The sequence below is a fragment of the Spermophilus citellus genome (genome assembly GCF_964194105.1).
Source record: "Spermophilus citellus genome assembly, chromosome: 2".
NCBI lineage: Eukaryota > Metazoa > Chordata > Mammalia > Rodentia > Sciuridae > Spermophilus > Spermophilus citellus.
In genome coordinates, this window is record NC_138183.1 from 175,498,445 (window position 1) to 175,512,208 (window position 13,764).

The 13,764-nt window shown below is 38.8% G+C and overlaps 1 protein-coding gene across 1 annotated transcript in view; it reads right to left on the minus strand.

The window, feature by feature from the left end:
- DEUP1 (deuterosome assembly protein 1) overlaps positions 1–441 on the minus strand; it is a gene marked incomplete at its 3' end in the record, with an annotated part of 82,960 nt that extends 82,519 nt beyond the window's left edge. Inside the window, exon 1 of the mRNA XM_081281706.1 lies at positions 321–441. The remainder of the gene's footprint in view (positions 1–320) is intronic.
- Positions 442–13,764: the final 13,323 nt, after the last annotated feature.

Sequence of the window (13,764 nt, forward strand, 5' to 3'; positions counted from 1 at the left end):
CTGCAGGTTTTCCGGGAAAGAGGCCCTGACGGGGTAAGTGACCTGCCCAGGTCCACACAGCTAGCTCCTAGACCTTCCCGCCTGGGCAGAACCTTGCGCTCTGGGTTCCGCAAGGCGGGTCCAGGCGTCCGGGTCGCCGTCCACCCGCCGCGCGCCCCGTCTGGCCCCGCGCAGGGGTCCAGCCGGCCTCCCGCCGGGCGACCTCGCAGTTGAGCCGCACGCCGCTGTCCCGGGGCAGCACCAGCCAGAGCAGCCGGGCCGGCGAGGGAGAGGGCGAGGACCCGGGGACGAGGGGACCTGGGAGCCCCGGGGCGGGTTACCTGCGTCCCGCCCGCCGCGCCGCGCTCGCCCTAGAGGTCTGAAGACCGACCGCCCAGGTCAGTGCCGCCCGCCTGGGCCCGCCCCGTGGGGCCGGCCACCTGCCTTCAGCGCCCACCGCCGCGCTCCCGCCGCTCAGGCCCGCCGGCCGAGGCTTGGCGGTTAGGGCCTCTCCCTCCCCGCCTGCCGGCCGCCAGGGGTTGCCATGGAGACGCGGCCCCGCTGGCCGCCGCGGGAAGGGGGATGGGCGCGGCGGGCGCAGCCCCGCTTTCTGCGGGCTCCCGGCCGCTGCAAACTTCCCCGCAGCCCGCGCCACTCTCTGTCACTCTCTGCCTGGTGTCTGCCCACTAGACAGAGGAGACCGCCTTCTGGTCCTTTGCTCTTTGTAGTCCAACAACCAAGGGCGCCTTAGAAATATTTGAGTGTTGGAACCAAGGAGATAACCAAGGAACCGAGTAAAGGGCTGGGAAATTCTGCACCCAAGTTTCTTAAATCCCCCGGCCCTCTTGCCTCCTACCCAGATTTGAAATGGTGTGGAAGAAGAAAAAAAAAAATGATTGGGGGTAAAGAGGTCTGCCTTTCTCTTTTCATCAAAGTGTCTTCTAGCTGGGAAGAGCTGGATTTCTTTTAACCTCTCAGTCCTCAGTTACTTCGACGGTGCTAACAGCAGCATCTGTACCTGTCTTTCCCATAAGGCACATTGATTGGGTCCTGGAAATCTGCCAGTTAGGCAATAGTCTATATTTTTAGGGAAGAGGAAATTGCTTCTCAGTGGGGGGAACTGGAACAGAACTGAAGTGACTGATTCCAAATTCTACTTTTTTCACCAAATTCTAAGACTAATTGATGACAGAATCTGTCTCATCCTCTTGATTTCACAGAGAAAATGACGGGAAGTGGGTGTACACATACACACACACACACACACACACACACACATGATTTATATTGTATATATGATTATACTCATATATATGATTATATTATATGATTATATATTATATATGATTATATGATTTACTTCTACTGGTATGTAGAGCGATTTTTTTTAAACTAGCACTTGAATTTTGTGTTTGAGAAACATTGCTACAATTAAAAAACAGAATTTCTTCCCAATACAACCAGTTAATTTCTAATTCTTTTATTTGCACTCTACTTACATGCCTTTAACGTCAATTTGCTACTTGAATATAGCTATCATTCTTAAACTAATCTATATCCCTCCAACTAGATTCCATATGAATTTCATAAAACCATTTCTGTTTCCTGAAAAATCAGGTTTCATAGATGAATTGTGTACAGTACTAAATAGTGTTTCGCAGCTTTCACATTTCATTCTGAAAACCTTAGTCATGTTCATTATTGTCTAAATTAAATGGGTCAGTGTATTTTTCCTGACTCAGGAAGGGAAAATGAACTAGGGAGGAAATTTAAAAATTTCAGGATGGCCAAGATCATTTATACAGTGTAGTGCTTTACCATTGGTAAGGACTTTCACCTGCTCATTATTTCAGGCTCAGAAATATCCTTTCAGGCAATTGTAACACATGACATTAATAGTTCCTTTTAGTAGATTGCGAAATCTAGGCTTAGAGAGAATAAATGATTTTTCCAAGATGATACATCTAGATCAAGTGCAACTACTGTATGAACCTAGGTCATCTTACTCCAAATCCAGTGCTCTTCAAATTTCAACCAAATATTAGACTTTGAATAGGTGTCTTCAAGTCTTGTATGGGTAAATGTATGTAAAATTCACATTTTCAGAAGAAGGAATGGATGTGGAAAAGGCTAGCCAAACCTGTGAGAAGATGTAGTGTAATGGATTTTAGAAAAATTTAAATATAGACAAGACCCCTGATATGGTTTGGATCTGGAAAGTCCCCTGAAAACCTCATGTTTTTGAAAACATTGTCTCTTGTGCTGTGGCATGATTCAGACATAGGACTTCTAGGCAAGGAAGAGAGCTGTAACTTTACCCATGAATCCATTTGAGAGATTAATAATTTGAATGGGTGGCAACCATAGGCAGGTGGGGTAGGAGGAAGTAGATTACTAGTGTGCCTTTGGGGTTTCTATCCCCCTCCCTCACTCCTTGTGTTGTGGGGGACAGACCAGGAAAGGCACCAAAGATAGCAGGAAACAGTTTTATTTGACTGCAGCCAGGTTCAGAGGGTACAGCTTTCAGAACTTTATACCCAATGTGTAAGGGGAGGGGCTCAGAAGTTCACAGTCTGCAGAAGTTCACACAAAAGCAGCTTTTTCTTTCACTGTTTGGGCAAGTTAACCCTTCAAGGACAACATCTGAGAAAGGGAGAGCTTCTTCTCCCCTTTCTTCCCTCCCCCTGCCAGCTGTTACCATGGAGCCCAATTGGTAACTTCTCTTAGAAATGTAGACATCTCTGTGAAGCTCCAGCTCAAGGCCAAAGGCCTTATTAAAAGATTTGTCTTTTTTTTTTTTTAATCACATTTTGCATTTGTAAACACACTTCTACAAACTACTATACTGGATAAATGTGTATGAAAAACTAGTAAAGGGGTGTTCAGCACCTGGAGTGCAGATTTCTTCCAAGCCAGTGGCCAAGTGAAACAGAGCAACAGGGAAATAGGAAGTTTACCTACATTGAACTCTATTGTAGAGACTCTTTTACTGGTAGTCCTAAAATCAATTGTGGTAAAGATTTCTGGAGAAGCTTAGTTAAGATTTTTCTGTGGAGTAGGGGGTGCCATTACACTTGAGTTCTCTCTCTCTGCTCTAGGGCTGCCATGAGCTGATAGCTTTCCTCCTTCATGCCCTTCCACCAGGAGGTACTGCCTTACTTCAGCTCCAGAACAATGGAGTCTGTGAATCATACACTGAACTTCTGAAACTGTGAGCCCAAAATAAACTTTTCTTCCTTTAAGTTGTTCGGTCAGGTATTTTGATCACAGCAATAAAAAGCTGATGAATGCAACCCCCTTTCCATTTGATTTAATAATATAAAGATTTTCATTTAATCCCAAGTGCAAAGACTTGAATTTGCACCAAAATACACCCATTATTAGATCCTTTCACATGAATTTATTTTGAAAGGGGTGAGGAGATTAGGAAGGCCTCAAGAGTAAAGGAGAGGAAGAGGGTGCTGAGCATGAAAAACTTTCTAAAGGTAGCTGGTAAGAGGTGGTAAAAGAGCTTAGTCCTGAAGGAGTACTGGAGGACACAGCCCAGAGTAAGGTACAAAATATAACCAGAATATTCAGAAGAGGAGGCAATACCTGAAGGACAAGGATGAACTATGGAAGAAAAGTTAATGGCCCATTTATAGAAATAAATAATAATCATAACAACAGTCTGAATTTATTTTCTTCTTTTTCTCCTGTCATGAGCCATTGTGGGCTGGATGTGTGAACTATGCACATAGTTGCCATATGAGGGGATAGGACTGTCATTGCACACTGATTGGGCTGCACATGCAAGTGCATCTTCCATTTAGCTCTGCCTGTGATCCCACATAGCACCTGAGATGGGTGTGACTTGCCATGATGTCAATCAATCTGCTGACCACAGGACATCATGAAGCAAGATTCCACCCTTGAAACCTTATACCCTGCCTTATTTGGTGAAGAATATTCTATTGAAACTCCTTTGTGAGTCCCCCTATAAAAATAAAGAGATTCCAGCACATGCTCTCTTTCCAGCATGGAAGCTGACCTTTGAGGTTGCAGAGCAGTCCTGCCCTCGATATGAAAATTACTTCTGTGTCCTATGCTTTTTTGCCATTTTCTTAGCTCAATGTTGCAGCCAGCTCTTTTAAGCCCAGCTTATCTTGTCAGCACGGGTCACTGGCAAGATTCCCCCTAGAACAGACTGAATCTTAACAATTGAAAACCTTCTTAACAAAACTATTTTCATGGGAAAATTTTCAATAGAAATATAGAAAATGAATGTGTAGCCTTAATATGCGCGGCTATGTAGAATAATTTGATGTGGGTTTTGTATCCATATGTGATACACAGGTTTATTATTTTGTTTCTGAAAACAAGTTCAAAAATTGTATGGGAAGATATTTATGTATAAACTAAGTATATCTTATGCATGGAAGATAATTTAGGAAAAGACTTAATACTACCAAATAATCATATAACTATGTAGAGGAGAAATAATCTAATTCCTTCATTTTACATAAGGAAATTCAAACCCAAAGAATAATAATTATTTTACTAGTCTCACTGCTAGCTAATGGCAAGAATAAAAATTATAAACCAGATTTTTTTCTTATTATACAATACTACTAAAATGGCAGCTGGTTTAAGGAACTTTCTGGAAATGCTTCAATAATATTTAAGAAAATCAGCATGCAACAAAAGGAGATTTAGCATTCAGAACCAAGATCACCCTACTGCAATGATGTCCAACAGAAAAATAATGCAAATTGATTGTGTAATTTTTAAATATCCTAGTAGTCAAATTAAAAAGGTTAAAAAATCCATATGAAGTAAATTGTAATAATAGATTTAACCCAATATGTCTAAAATGTTATATCAACATGTAATCAGAATAAAAGTTGTTGAGATATTTTATTTTTTATACTAGGTCCTCAGAGTCTAATGTATAATTCATATTTATAGCTCAGTCATTTCAAACATGTTCAAATCCTCAATGGTCACACATGACTAGTGGCTAACATGGACTCATGGCTAATATATTAGGCAGGAAAGCCCAAGAATTTTGGTGTCTGGTCAATATACTAAAGCCCTTTGTTAAATGTGAATGGCCATACAAGAAGAAAGATTCTAAATTATTTGAGTGTGATTTGGGAAGGTCTATGAAAATATCCCACCTCAAAATCTTCACTAACCTCTTTCCCACCTCAAAATCCTCACTATCATCTTCTAGATTGAGAAAATGATTGGATATCAAAAGAGAAATGTATTAATTGGTGCCCTTAGCCAGGCAGGGTTGACCTTTTATTCATAATGCCTTTCTATATGTCTCTTGTCTCTATTCAGGGATGATTTTCAAAAGAGAATTCAGACTAGATGGGAGGACCTTACCTCTTGGTCTTTATTGTCCGGGACTTACGTACCAAGGGAACATGTCCTCCTAATAGGAATTAGAAACACCAGGTCTCGTTTTAGGTTCAGAAAATGGCTATTGTGACTTTTTCACCCTATACTTTTCCTTTTTATGGACCCATAGTATTTTGTAACCATGGTTTTGAAAAAGGTAAATATTTCTCCAAATATTCGGGGAGATGAGAGAGATTTTTATGCAATAATAAGCTAAAGTTTTATATATGTAATATTTATTTCCAGGAGCTGGGCATGGCATGGACATTGGCAAAGTGAAAGTTCCTAATGGTGAAAATAGATTTGTAACTAGCAAGGAAAGTTGTGTTTGTCTGTTTTTGTTTGTTTGTTCGTTTTTGATTTTGGGTTTTTTTTTTGGCATGAATCATAATTTATTGAATAATTTGTCTTACTGGTTTAAAATGTCACTTTGAGATTCTAGATACATCCAAGAGAGCAGGATAGTGGAGGTCACGTTCCTGGATGCTATGTGGCATGAAACCAAGAAAGCAAACATGCAGCTTCTCTGCAAAGTGGGTGGACAAAATAAAAGGGTGGGGGAATTTATTGGAATTTAAAACTGGACATCAAAGCAGATTGGAGACAAAGGAGGCTGGATAAAATAAGGAAAATATCCCCAGAGGCATAGCCACTACTGTGGCCAGGCAGAAAGCACCAGCCGGAGGGTCCCTCTGTGAGCATAGTAGAGGGATAAGGGAATGAAAGGAATCTGCATTTTGGAGAGGCATGAGGCCTGTCTGGGTACAGAGCATTTAGAGACCAAGGACATTGCCCAGAAAACCTAAAAGACCTGCTCCAGGATGACCATGTGCAGTGAAAGAAGACATCATCTCTCCAGATGGCCTGCAGAGGACAAAAGGAGGAACATTTTTGCAATAATGAGGCTGGGGTCCAGCAGCTGAGGGGGCTGATTCCTGGAAAGCCCAAGTTTGGCCCAAAATACAGGCCTGGTAAGCATGACATAGAGTGTGCTTAAGTGACCAGGAGAAAAATCAAACAAGGAGAGAGGTTTATACAGGGGACAACTGGTCGCCAAAACCCTACCCCTTCACCTTCAATCAGATTGCTTGTAGAACCTGCTGGGAGAGACGCATTTGGCAGGGAACTTGGAAGAGTAGGGGTGGGAGAAATTGTTTGGAGACTGAAAGGAAAGTGAGAAAGCAAGAGATGGGAGAGTGAGAAATGAAGGACCAGGCAGAGATCCACACAAAGGTGTATTTGTCAGAGCTGACAAATAAAGGCCATCTCTTTATAGGAGAGAGAGCCCCTGAGATGATCAGGTGTTCAGCTGTTGTGAGGTAAGGGTTTGGAATTGTAGCTGTGGTGCTATGGGAGAGGCTCAGGGGTGCTTGCATCAGAACTAGGCAGGTGATAATAGCATTGGAAAGGCTTAGGTCGATGGCACCATGGGGCTTTCCAGAGTCAAGAGGTCATGTCCTTCTGGGATTGGCTTAGGGTTATGGTACCATGGGGTAGGTCACTAATGGGGATGGGGGCAGTTTGTGTAAGAGGAAGTACAGGAAAGCAGAACTTATAAGATGGCAGTTAACATTTAAGATGGCTGCTCGTATGTTAAATCAATACCTATAGAGACTGAATCCAAGACCAGGAAACATGGGGTCTGCAGGTGACGTAGGAGACTAAGAATTGGTTCTCCTACCACAGGAGAAGAACCCAGGGGAGATTCCCAGGGTAAAGTCTTACAATGTGGAGAAGCAAATACTGGGCACTGGAGGGGAGCTCATTTAAAATCTCCTGACCAGTTGGCATTCAGCAAGGACTCTGGAGCCCACCTAAGCCTAAACCCTTCCTCTAGGAATTGTGCCTACTGGATTGCCTGTCTCACTCCAGCAATCCAGAGAGGGTGGAGCATCACACTCCATCTAAAACTACTGAGAAGCTGATAATATTTTGAATTGCAACAGAAAAAAAATTCTTTACCTTTTCATCAAGTTTCTTTTTTTTTTTTATTCTTGTTCTCTGTTTAATTGTGGCCTTGATGGTACATGGACATTTAAACATTTTCATATTTTTTTTCTCATTTCTAGCATTTTTGACACCAGTTAATTTTCATGGATTAGTTTTTTTGTGATCTAGGGTGTTTCATTAGTATATTTTAGTTCTGTTTTGTATTCTATTATTTTTATTTTTAATTTTTAAAATTTTTACTTTATATATATAATTTTTCTCCTACCTATCTGTTTCCCTTGATTCTCTCTTCTCTTCCACTAACAGCCAATCTCTATTGTTCACTTTCACTCTTCCTTCAATCTTTTACATCTGTCTTTACTCCTCTTCCCTTACAATTATCACATTCCGAATCACTTCTGTTCTCTCCCTGTCCACCATCTGAAATTACAAACTCTTTTGCAAACCTGCTATTTTTATTTTAGGCAATAACTGATCATTCCATTTCTGTTTATTGCGATAATTAACATTGTAGACATCATAGTAGGAACTATTTGGTTTAATGCTGTATATTGTTTTATTAGTTGTTATTATTTCTCTCTCCTTAAACAGTGAGGTACTGGAAAACTTCAGGGACACTGTATGTCCATAGGGCAGAAACTCTACTGCTTCAGATTCGTACTATTAGATGGTCAGATGTCACTAGGCGTCCATGGGCTGTGTGTGAACTATAGCACATAGTAGTCAAATGAGGGGATAGGTCTGGCATTTGGAACTCCCTGTAGCACCCCCTCAGGGATTGATTGCCTCATGCAAGTGATCCTTCCCCTCAAGCTCTGCCTAAGATCCCACACAGCACCTGAGAGGGGTGTGACCTACCAAGATGTCAATCAATCTGCTGACCAGAAGACATCACAAAGCAAGACTCCACCCTTGAAACCTTACCCCTGCCTTTGACATACCCCCTAAAATAAACCTCAGGAGCCATTTTGTCTTTGTCTAGTTCAAGAACCCATGTGGACTAGATCTATCAGGGTTTTGCTTTTGTAAATATATTTCTGAGTGTTTGTGTTTTATTATTTGTTAATTATTTGAGATATTAAGATTTAGGGGGCCATTTAGGGTGGTTTGGGTTCCTCTGGGCTGAAGAACCCCCCCAATGAGACACTGGCCATCATCCCCCCCCCCTCCTGAAAGGCAGACACACCCAGAAAAAACAAGGCAACACATTTCCCCAAGCAAAACAAGATACTCCAATAATAGAATCCTTCCACACCATAGAGAAAGAAATGTCTGAGAAGAGTTTAGAGTGTACGTAGTTAAACTGATCTGCAAAGTAAGTAGTGATATCAGGGAAAATACAAAAGGTGAAAGATCACTTCAATAAAGAGAGATTCTGAAAAAAAAATAAAGAAAAGAAAAAAGCCATGCAGAAATCCTTGAAATGAAGGAAACAATAAATCACGTTAAAAAAATCAAGAGAGACCATCACCAACAGACTAGACCACTTTGAATTCAGAACCTCAGGCAATGAAGACAATATGCAATCTTAAAAATAGAATTGGCCATGGAGAGAAGATATTAAGAAACCATGAACAGAACTTCTAAGAATTATAGAGTTACATGAAAAGACTAAATTTAAGATTTACTGGGATAAATGAAAGTGTGGAGATACAAACCAAAGGAATGCACAATCTTGTCAATGAAATAATATCAGAAAATTTCTAAAGCTACGAAATGAAATGGGAAATTAAATACAAGAGGCTTACAGGACGTCAAATGTACAAAATTACAACAGACACACATCAAGGCATATTATAATGAAAATGCCTAGCATACAGAATAAGTATAGAATTTTAAAGGCTGTAATAAAAAAATCAGATTATGAATGGGGGAAACCAATTCAGATCTCAGCTGATTTCTTAACCCAGACCCTCAAAGATAGGGGGTCATAGAATAACATATACCAAGCCCTGAAGGAAAATAGATAATAACCAAGAATCCTATATCCAACCAAATTAAGATTCAAATTTGAAGATTAAAAAATACCTTCCATGATAAACAAAAGTTAATAGAATTTGTAACTAGAAAGCCTATACTACAGAATATTCTCAACAAAATAATCCATGAAGATGAGATTTTTAAAAAGTGAAAAACCAGCAAAAAGAAGAATTACACTAAAGAAATAGTTAATTAAAGGAGATACAAACCAAAGGAATGCACAATCTTGTCAATGAAATGATATCAGAAAATTTATCAGTAATAACCATAAATGTTAATAGCCTTAACTTATCAATCAAAGACATAGATTGGCAGATTGAATTAAAAAACAAGACCCAACTAAGAGACTCACCTCATAGGCAAAGACATCCACAGACTGAAGGTGAAAGGATGTGAAAAAAACATACCACTCACATTCAGTAAACAAGCAGGGGTTTCTATCCTCATATCAGATAAAGTGGGCTTCAAGTCAAAGTTAATCAGAAAGGATAAAGAAGGACATTTCATACTGCTTAAGGAGATCATACATCAACAAGATATAACAATTATAATATTTATTCCCCAAACAATGAAGCATCTATATATATACAAAAATCCCCTCTCAATCTTAAGAATCAAATAGACCACAACACAATAATACTGGGTGATTTAAAACACCTCTCTCATTACTGGATAGGTCCTCCAAACCAAAACTAAACCAAAAAACTATAGAACTAAATAATACAATCAATAATTTAGATTTAACAGAATATATAGAATATTTCATCCATCAATGAGCAAATATACTTTCTTCTCAGCAGCACATGGATCCTTCTATAAAATGAGCCATATCTTATGCCACAAGGCAATTCTTTGCAAATACAGAAAATAGAGATAATACCCTGCATTCTATCAGATAAGATGGAATGAAATTAGAAATAAATTATAGAATTAAAAAGTAGAAACTAAAACCAGGAGACTAACTTATACTCTATTTAATGATAATGGATAGCGGAAGAAATCAGGGATGAAACAAAAAAATACTTAGAGGTAAATAAGAATAGTGATACAACATATCATGATCTCTGGGACTATGAAGTCAGTGCATTGAGCTCATTCATTAAAAGATTAGAAAGTCAATAAATAAATGACCTAATATTATATCTCAAAGCCTAGGGGGGAAAAGGAACAAATCAACAATAAAAGCAGTAGAAAGCAGAAAATAATTTAAAATCAATGAAATTGAAATTAAAAGAAACAATTCAAAAAATTGACAAAACAGGGGCTGGGATTATGGTAGAGTGCTTGCCTAGCATGCATGAGGCACTAGATTTGATCCTCAGTACCATATAAATGAAAAATAAAGATACTGTGTCCACCTAAAACTAAAAAATAAATATCAAAAAAATTGACAAAACAAAAAAATGGTTCTTTGAAAAAAATAAATAAAATTGATGAACCCTTAGCCATGCTAACAAAGAGAAAGAAAGTGAAAACTCAAATTACTTAAATTCATTGTGAAAAAGAAAATACCAGGACAGACACTATTGAAATACACAAGATAAGGGCTGGGGATGTGGCTCAAGTGGTAGCGCGCTCTCCTGGCATGTGTGCGGCCCGGGTTCGATCCTCAGCACCACATACCAACAAAGATGTTGTGTCCGCTGAGAACTAAAAAAAATAAATATTAAAAATTCTCTCTCTCTCTCTCTCTCCCTCCTCTCTCACTCTCTCTTAAAAAAAAAAAGAAATACACAAGATAATCAGAAACTATGTTAAAAAATTATTCTCCAATAAAATAGAAAATATTGAAGACATCAACAAATTTCTAGACGTGTATGACCAACCCAAACTGAATCAGGAAGACATACACAATAGAAACAGATAAATTCCAATCCATGATACCAGCCTATGTCGCTTTATTGGAGAGTTTAAGCCATTAACATTTAGAGTTACTATTGATATATGGTTTGTACTTCCAGCCATGTTTGATTATTTATCCTTTTTTTAAAAAAAAATTTAGTTTGTTTCTCCATGATTATCTTTCCCCTCGCCCTCTGTCTTTACTGAGGCACTTCCCACTGATGGTTTTGGTTATTGTTTTTCATTTCTTCCTCATGTAGTGTTTTGCTCAAAATGCTTTGCAATGCTGGTTTTCTGGCTGCAAATTACTTTTAACTTTTGTTTATCATGAAAGATTTTTATTTCGTTGTCATACCTGAAGCTTAATTTTGCTGGATACAGAATTCTTGGTTGGCATCCATTGTCTTTCAGTGTTTTATACACCATGGAATATTACGCAGCACTAAAAATGACAAAATCATGGAATTTGCAGGGAAATTGATGGCACTAGAGCAGATTATGCTTAGTGAAGCTAGCCAATCCCTAAAAAACAAATACCAAATGTCTTCTTTGATATAATGAGAGCAACTATGAACAGAGCAGGGAGGAAGAGCAGGAAGAAAAGATTAACATTAAAAGAGACATGAGATGGGAGGGAAAGGGAGAGAAAAGGGAAATTGCATGGAAATGAAGGGAGACCCTCATTGCTATACAAAATTACATATAAGAGGTTGTGAGGGGAATGGGAAAATAAACAAGGAGAGAAATGAATTACAGTAGATGGGGTAGAGGGAGAAGATGTGAGGGAAGGGGAGGGGGGATAGTAGGGGATAGAAAAGGTAGCAGAATACAACAATTACTAATAGGGCATTATGTAAAATTGTGGATGTGTAACCAACGTGATTCTGCAATCTGCATTTGGGGTAAAATTGGGAGTTCATAACCCACTTCAATCTAATGTATAAAATATGATATGTCAAGAGCTTTGTAATGTTGTGAACAACCAATAAAAAAAAAGAAACAGATAAATTCCAAGCAATGAAATAAAAGACACCATCAAAAGCCTACCAACTAATTGAAGCCCAGAGCCAGATGTATTCTCAGCTGAGTCCTAAAAGAACTTCAAAGAAAAATTAACACCAATACTTCTCAAATTATTCCATAAAACAGAAAAGGAGGGAACCCTTCCAAACTCATTCTATGAAGCAAGCATCATCTTGATACCAAAACCAGACAAAGAAACATCAATGAAAAAAAACTTCAGACCAGTATCCCTGATGAGCAAAGATGCAAAAATTCTCAATAAAATTCTGGCAAATCACATACAAAAACATATTGAAAAGAGTATACTACAATCAAGTGAGATTCATCCCAGGAATGAAAGGTTGGTTTAGCATATGGAATTAATAAACATAATTCAGCACATCAATAAACCTAGAGACAAGAATCACATGAATATCTCAATAGATGCTGAAAAAGCATTTAACAAAATATAGCACCCCTTCATATTCAAAACACTAGAAATACTATGGATAGTAGGGATATACCTCAACATTATAAAAGCTATCTATGCTAAACCCAAGGCCAACATCATTCTAGATGAAGAACAATTGAAAGCATTCCCTCTAAGAACTGGAAAAAGAACAGGATGCCCTCTTTCACCACTTTTATTCAAAATAGTCCTTGAAACTCTGCCAGAGCAATTAGAGAGAAGAAAGAAATTAAAGGGATATGAATAGGAAAATAACTCAAACTATAACTATTTGCCAATGACATAATTCTACACTTAGAAGATCCAAAAACTTCTACCAGAAAACTTCTAGAACTCAAAAGAATTCAGCAAAGTAACAGGATATACAATTAACAACCATAAATCAAATGTGTTCCTATACATCAGTGATGAGACACTGAAAGAGAAATTGGGGAAACTACCCCACTCACAATAACTTAAAAAACAATTTTTGGGCCAGACACGGTGGCACACTCCTATAATTTCAGCAGCTCGGGAGGCTGATACAGGAGAATTTCAAGTTCAAAGTCAGCTTCAGCAACCAGAGGCGCTAAGCAACTCAGTGAGACCCTGTCTCGAAATAAAATACAAAATAGGGCTGGGGATGTGCCTCAATGGTTAAGTGCCCCTGAGTTCAATACGAGTACCCTCCCCCCAGGGGAAAAAAAAGCAATATTTGGGAATCAATCTAACAAAAGAGGTGAAAGACCTGTACAATGAAAACTACAGAACCCTAAAGAAAAAAATAAGGAAGACCTTTGAAGATGGAAAGATCTCCCATGTCTTGAATAGACAGACTTAACATTCTCAAAATGGCCATATTAGCAAAAGTGTTATACAGATTTAATGCATTTCCTATTAAAATTTCAATGATGTTCTTCATAGAAATAGGAAAGGCAATCATGAAATTCATTTGTAAAAATAAGAAACCCAGAATAGTCAAAACAGTCCTTAGCAGGAAAAGTGAAGCAGGAGGCATCACAACACCAGAACTTAAATTATACTACAGAACCCTAATAACAAAAATCACATGAGATAGGCACCAAAACAGATACATAGACCAATGGCACAGAATAGAAGACTCAGAGACATATCCACATAATTACAGTTATCTCATACTAGACAAAGTCTCCAAA